Source organism: Physeter macrocephalus, chromosome 11, assembly GCF_002837175.3.
Source record: "Physeter macrocephalus isolate SW-GA chromosome 11, ASM283717v5, whole genome shotgun sequence".
NCBI lineage: Eukaryota > Metazoa > Chordata > Mammalia > Artiodactyla > Physeteridae > Physeter > Physeter macrocephalus.
This window is the reverse complement of record NC_041224.1, coordinates 165509221-165517732: the sequence shown is the minus strand read 5'-3', so window position 1 is coordinate 165517732 and position 8512 is coordinate 165509221.

Below are 8512 nucleotides of genomic sequence, written 5' to 3'. Positions count from 1 at the left end.
TTAATTAGTGTTTACTAGCACTAACAGTAATAACATTAACAGCATAAACAACAACACAAGCCTCAGTTGCTACCTAGCCTGTCTCTCACTGAAAATAATGAAAATTTCATCCATGACTAAAGAGCTATGGAAGAAAGGATGTTTGGGTCATAAACCTGAGGAAAGTCTAGGAAACCACAGAGGTATAATGAAACTGCACTACAGGAGATGAGCTATCAAGGTAATGGTCATTAAACTGTAAGTTCCTATAAAGCAAACACAATGAATTAGATGGCCAAAGTCAATTGTAAATAGAAAACCAGTGCTTATTTTATTTTAAAGTGTAGACTACAACGTCTCAAAATTACGATATTCAGTTTGGGAGGAAAAGAACCTCATGCATAGATGGTGAAATGATCTTTAACAATTAATCTCTCAGTATATTTTCTTTTTTTGTGATTGTTGTTATAAAAAAACACAACACATAACATGAGATTTACCCTCTGATCAAAATTTTTAGTGTGCAGACCAGTATTGTTAACTATAAGCACAATATTGTACATCAGATCTCTAGACCTTTTTATCTTGCATATGTGAGATTTCATACCCATTGATAACAACTACTTATTTCCCCTCCCACCCCTGGCCCCAGGCAACCACAATTCTACTTTCTGCTTCTATGAGCATGACTACTTTAGAGACCTCATAAGAGGAGTCAGACAGTATTGTCCTTCTGTGACAAGCTTACTTCACTTTGCATAATTTCCTCTGTTTCACCCATGTTGTTGCATATGATAGGATTTCATTATTTTTTTAAGGCTGAAAAATATTCCATTGTATGTACGTACCACATTTCCTTTATCTCTTCATCCACTGATGGACATTTAGATTGTTTCCACGTCTTGGCTATTGTGAATAATGCAGCAATGCATATGACAGTAAAAATATCTTTTTGAGATTTTTGATTTCAATTTGTTTAGATAGATACACAGAAGAAGGATTGCTGGATTATGTGATAGCTCTATTTTTTTTTTTTTTTTGAGGAAGCTCCATACTGTTTTCCATAATGGCTGCATTATTTTATTTTCCCACCAACAGTGCACAAGGGCTTCAATTTTTCCACATGCTTGTCAACACTTGTTATTTTTTGTTTGTTTGTTTGTTTTTGATAATGACCATCCTACCAGGTGTGAGATGATATCACATTGTGGTTTTGATTTGAATTTCACTGATGTTGAGCAAACTTTCAAAAACCTGTGGGCCATTCATATGTCTTCTATTGAAAGAATGTCCATTCAGTTCCTTTCTCCATGTTTTAATCAGGTTATTATTATTATTATTATTATTGCTATCAACTTGTAAAAGTTCCTTATATATTTTAGGTATTAAGCCTTTATCAGATACATGGTTTGCAACTATTTTCTCCCCATTTTGTAGGTTGCTTTTTCACTCTGTTGATTGTTTATATGGATGTAGTCCCACTTGTTTATTATTGCTTTTGAGTCTGTTTTATACAGCATATGTTTCTCTTTTAAATTCATTCAGCTGTGTCTTTTGAATGAGAATTTAATCCATTTACATTTAAAGTAATTATTGATAGAGAAAGATTATGGTCACCTTGTTAATTATTCTCTGTCTTGTGGTATTTATGTTTCTTTTGCTCACTTCCTTTGTAGTGAAAATGATTTGATTTCTTCCTCATTTTTTTGCGTATCTTCTATAAGTATTTTCTTTATGGTTGCCATGAGGCTTACATAAAACACCTTATAGTTGTAAAAATTTATTTTCAGCTGGTAACACCTGAATTTCAATCACATACAAAAATTTGACACTTCTCTCTTTGCCACACATGTTATTGATATCACAAATTATATCCTTTTATATGGTATACCCTTTACCATATTTTTATAGTTATAATTATTCATATAATTTTGTCTTTTAACTTCTAGACCAAAATTGACAGTGATTTACATGCTACTGGTACAATATTACAGTATTCTGTATTTTCTATGCTTACCTTTACCAGCATTTATACTGGTATTTATACCAGTATATATTTATACCAGCATTTATGCATTCATGTTGCTGATGCTTTCATTCAGCATCCTTTTATTTCATTTCATTTCAACTTGAAGGACTCCCTTTAGAATTTCTTATAAGTCTGGCCTAGTGGTGATGGATTACCTTAGCTCTTACTTATCTGAGAAAGTTTTAATTTCTCTTTCATTTCTGAAAGATAGTTTTGTCAGATATACTATTCTTGATTGGCAGATTCTTTTCAGCACTTTGAATACATACTCTCATTCCCTTCTGGCCTTCAAAGATTCTTCTGATAAATCCACTGATAGTCCTATGATGATTCCGTTGTCTATAGCAAGGCACTTTTTATTTGCTGCATTCAATATTCTCTCTGTTTTTTATTTTGACACTTTGATTACAATGGATCTTCATGTGGACATCTTCAGTTTTCTCTTATTTGGAAATGTTGGGCCTCTTGAATCTGGATAGCTAGTTCCTTCCCCAGATTTAAGAAATTTCAACCATTATTTTTAAAAATAATCTTTTTGCCTTCTAGAATTACTATAATGCATATATTGCTCTGTTTGATGGTTTCCCATAAGTCCTTTAAACTCAATCTTTTATTTATTTATTTCTGTTTTGTTAGTCTGACTGGTAATTTCAAATAACCCATCTTTGAATTCAAAAGTTATTTTCTGCTTAATCAAGTCTGTTTTTGAACCCCTCTAGTGAATTTTTCAGTTCAGTTATTGTATTCTTCAGCCCAAATTTTCTGTTTATTTTTAATATATTTTCTCTCTGTCAAAATGCTGATTTTGTTCCTTCTTCATTTTCTGAACCATCTTTAGTATGGTTATTTTGAATTCTTTTCAAGTAGTTCATATCTCTATTTCTTTAGCATTGATTTCTGGAGGTTTACTTTGTTCCTTTTTTGGACCATGCTTTCCTATTTCTTTGTGTTCATTGAATCTTTATGTGGGTGTCTGTGCATTTGATAAAAGAACCACCTTTTCTTGTTTTTACAGACTGGCTTCATACAGGGAAGGACCTTCACCAATCACCCTGGCAAGAGATTCTGGGGGCCCCTCCAACATTTTCTGTGGATGTGTCTTCTCAGGACTAGTGCATGTAAATTCCTAGAGGGATGTCCCAGTTTTGCTTTTCAGACATTTGTAATCTCTTGCTCCCTCTGGTGCCTGTCTGCTGTCAGTGCTTCAAGATAGGCAATACAGAGACCAGTCCCTCAGGAAACCCCTCAAAAAGCTAGAAAATTGGATGGGTGCTCCATCTCTTCCTTTTCTCAGGGATAAACTTGAATTTGGTAGTTTTCACCTGTTTATTTTGCAGTGAGCTTGGGGCAGAGGCTACAGCCATTAGTAAATACTAGTTAATATTATCACCTTTTTTCTTAGCAGGAGGTTTCTCTAAAAATTGAAAGTAGAGCTACCATACAATCCAGCAATCCCACTTCTGGGTATATCCAAAGGAAATGAAAACAGGATATTAAAGGGATATCTGTGTCTCCATGTACTTTGCAGCATTTTTTGCAAAAACCAAGATAAAGAAATAATCTAAGTGTCCATCAAAAGATGAATAAGGAAAATGTAATATGTATATATAATATATGGGATATAATATAGCATGTACATTATATTACATATATGGAATACTATTCAGCCTTTACAAAAGAAGGAAATCCTGCCATTTGTGACAGCATGGATGGACCTTGAGGGCATTAGACTAAGTGAGATAAACCAGACAAAGAAAAACAAATTCTGAATGGAACTGCTTATAAGTGGTATCTTGAAAAAAAAAAAAAAGTCAAACTCAAAAACAGAGAATAAAAGAGTGGTTTCCAGGAGCTGGGGGTGAGGGAAACTTTCAGCTATGAAATTAATAAGATCTGAGAACCTAATATAAAATGGTGACTATAGTTGATAACACTGTATTGTATATTGAAATTTGCTGAGAGAGTAGAACTTAAATGTTCTCAACAAAAATATTAAAAAATAAATTAATAAACATATGCGAGGTTATGGCTTCTGTACTAAAAATAACTATATGGGGGAATCTTTTCATAATGTACACATATATTAAATCACCCCAATATACAGTTTAAATACCTTTCAATTTTACATATCAATTATACCACAGTGAACCTGAATTATTTTTAAAAGTCAGAGATCATAGAATCAGGTAAAACTTTTAAAAGAAAGATCCAACTATATGCTGTCTACCAGATACCCATTTTGTACATAACGACAAAGACAGGTTAAAGCCAAAAGAATGGAAAATTATATACCATGCAAACACTTACCAAAAGAAAGTTTGAGTGTCTATATTTTTATCAGAAAATATAGGTATTAGAAAAAGAGCTATTAACAGTGATAAAGAGGGTTGTTACATGGTGATTAAGGGAATCATTTATCAAGAAAAAATAGTAATCCTAAATATTTATAGACCTTCCAAATAAATGAAACAACAACAAATAGAACTGAGAGGTGAAACAGACAAATGGAACAATTATATTCAGAGGCTTCTTCTATCACTAATTGATAGAGCACTAAATCAGTAAGGACACAGATGACCTGAAAGTACTATCAATCAGCTGAACCCATTGATCTTTATAGAATATTTCATTCATGTTTAACAGAATACATTCTTTTCAAATGTCCATAAGGTGGACACACAGACCATATTCTGCTTAACGAAGCATACATTGTAGGTCTAAAAGTTAAAAATAATTGAAATTATTCAAATGTATTTTCTACCATAATGGAATTAAATGAGAAATACGTGACACAGAGAAAGAGAGAGAGAGAGAGACTGCTATTACCTACTGATAAATAATATGATAGAGACAATAAATGGATTGGAGTTCACAGAAATGTGTGAATAATGAGGGTTGAAGCTGTTGAAAAAGGATTTTGAGGAAATAAGATTTAATCTGATCTTGTTAAATTTGCATATTTTACATGAAATGCTTTCTTTCTACTTCCTATTCTAATCCAGGACCCTTTTTCATGGTACAATAGTACCATGTAATAGTAATCTCAAATTGCATCATGTGGACTACTTGCCTATAAAGTGCTCGATAGTGCCCTACTTTCAGTCTGTATATTCCTAGTTCATTAGCAAGTTAGAAAAAACATTTCCTGGGCCAAATTTGTTTGCATATCCTATCTCCCATGTTGGGACAATATTTTCTCACCAGGGTCTTGACCAACCACACAGAATTTGAGTTCTGAGGGAATGATTATGAAATACAAGCCACATGGATATAGTCTGAACTCAGAAGAACCAGAAGGAAAGAAAAAATGTTGGCCAATGAGACAAAGAAAGATTCTTCAAGAGACCCAGTAAAAATAGATCCAAGAAAAATTTTAGGCAGGAGATAAATCTAAAATTCGGAGCTAGAAAGAGACAAAGCTAAGAATTAATCTCAGGAAAGAATAATAAAATGGTGGTAGGGGGTGATTACCAAGAAAGGTGATGGAACACTTTAAGAGTTGGGCAAGAGAATGGTGCTCAATTGGCCTATTACTTTCAAGCTAAGAGCAACAAATTTAACCCAGTATGAATATCTTACAGTACATCTCCCCAACACTTATATTTTAACCTTCAAGTTGTAAACTGATAACCCAAAGAAGAACTAATGCCTAAATGGTGTTAACCTTCAGCTTTCAGAGACTAAAAATTAAATAAAAATTATTTAAAGAAAATTAAATAAAACTTTAATAAATTAAATAAAATGTAGTTGCCAATATTTTAAACCTGGAATATTTTACATTAAAAATCCATATCTTTCCAGTTTTTCTATTAAAATTTAAAAAATCTGTTTTTGCCAACCCATCATTCTAACATGGCAACAATTACGTAGAGTTGAACATCAGAAGCTACTTTCTCAGACTGATTACACAAGTCCTTTACATATATTCTTTATGAATAGTCCTTTTCTATATTCCAACATCTAGCTAGTTTGCCTTTAGAAATTTCCTTAGCCATAAAGATATTTGAGATTTTAACCTCTATTCTCAACAGGTCAGAACATTCTGTTCTGAATACGAATATTGATGACTTACCCCTTTGCTCATGCAATTTGGTTCTTGGAGTTTCTTTCCCTCATCTCTCTTGGGTGAACTTATTCTAGTCATCAAAGACCCAGTTAAAAGGCTTTGTCTTCTGTGACTAACTTTAATGCTCATGCAAAATAAAATATCTCTTTCTTTGTGTTTTATAACACTTTCTACATTTTTTCATTAGAGCCATGGCCACAATAGCTGTTCACACATCTCTCTCCCATGTCGTGTAATATAAAATCTATCAGATTAGGATTTACTTCTATGATCTTTCTATTCCAAAATCAACACCCTGCTTGGTACATGGTAGGCATTTTGAATCCCAGTCTATGCCAAGAGAGGCCATGTGTGATCCTGGATTTTAGGGGTTAAAAAGTCAGGGGATGAGAATTCTCATTTCTGGGGCCAATCCAGGGTACAATTTGGTATGTTCTGATAATGGCTGTGGCTTGTGCAGAGTTGGAGAATGGCACCAACACGTGTAGCATAATGGGATTTGATACTACTGCAAGGTTATCAGCATCCTGTCTCAGATATCAGGAAGTGTCTCGACTAGAAGCTACAGAGACTACAGGGCTTGCAAATCAACTGTTATGACTGACTCACTACTGAAGTCAGGGCCCTGTTTCTGGTAACATCTTCCCCTAGGACAAATAAGAGAAGAAAAACGTGGTAGATGCTACACAAAAGGAGAGAGAACGTTTTCCTATGCACACATAGGGACAAACCCTGGGGATATCCATAAATAAAGGCTTATTTAAGAAAAACAGCTGCTTCTACAACAGCAGGTGAGAGGGAAGCCACATAAAGACTATATGCATTGTTACTGTGCCATAAATACATGTGTAGATACATACAAACAATATGCAAATATTCGCATGTATATTTATATATATGCATATGTACACACAAATGTATGCATGTGTGTATGTGTATAGTTTTTTGGTTAGTTAGTTAAAATTTTTCCAGTGTGGAAAGAAAATATACACAGCATGAGCAGGGCACTTCTACAGGAAAAGTGCAGAAGTTTGAGTGTTATTTCCTACTGTGGAAGACAAGATGCCATCATGAATAGAAAAGACAGTTTCAATATATTCCTAGGGAAAGGATTGTTGTTTTAACAGTAGTTTTTCAGTCATATATAACACATGTCTTAATTTATATCAAGATGTCATATAAACGGAAGAATCTGTCTATAGAAGTTTATAAAGAAACCTCATCTGTAAACCAACAATTGTGATTTTTCAAAGTACAGAAAAAAGTTTAATTCTCAGGTTAAAAAAGAAACTTTTAGGCATTTTAATTTATTTCATAATCAGTAAGCTAAATAACAGCAGGTGAGAGGGGAGCCACATAATTTTATATTTAAATATAAATATAAATTTTATATTTATATTAGGAGAAATCAAAGTTAAAAATCCATGAAATTAAAAAGCAAAATTAAAGTGGAACAATTTTATATGTATATAAAATTTATAGGTATATGTTTGTATAGATATCTATGCATTATATTTATGAAGATGCAATGAAAGGATCTGATTGTGAGGGTATTGTTAAATATATAAAAGATAATGGGGAACTCTATAAGAAAAGATTTCTGAGGATGAATGAGGGAATAACCTCCAAGTACATGTGCTTCAGCAGAGGAAGGCAGGACAAAATAGAGGCAGGTGTAAGTAGTTTTGTATGCATGGAAGTGGGAAATTGAGGAAGAGATCATCATGTTTTCTCTGTGAAGTAAGAGATAAAATGGTTTGTCTGTGGAAGTCTGGGAAACATTGCTGAGTTCCAGTTTTGAAAAATGTGGGAAAGAACCGACACTTTCAATACAGTAAAGAAATCATCAAGAAGGAACTTGGAGTAAGATTTACTGCAATTGTTTATGACTGGAAAGGGATGCTGATAACAGAATTGAGATGCCTAAAGGATCATATGAATTTAGAAAGGCGATGAATTGCAACTTTCACTGAGGCCCAGAAACAACCATAGCTAGGAAAGCAGGTTGTAATCCAAGAGAGTGATACCTGAATTTGTGATTACATAGTAGAAATAATCTACATTTATAATAAAATTCAGAATGTGAGAAATAGGGGGCTAAGGAAAATGTCTTAGAGATGAGGACATTAAGGATAGAGAGTCCATGTTTACACTGGTATTACCAAGGACGATAAAGACTGGGTTTGGGTGGAGAATGGTTAATGAGACAGTCACCAAAAGCTTTGATAAACAACAGGGAGTGTACTAGATGTTTCTGTTGATGATGGCAATAACAAAATGGTGAGAAATGTATAGTGAAGTGTCATGGATCTCAAATGAGTTGAAGGGTGTAGGTGTGTGTGTGTGCGTTAGTTTTACAAGAGAGTAGAGGACTTATTACTAGCATTACTACAGGAGAGTATAGAGTACAGTAATACTACTTCACCTTCCAGAGGTAC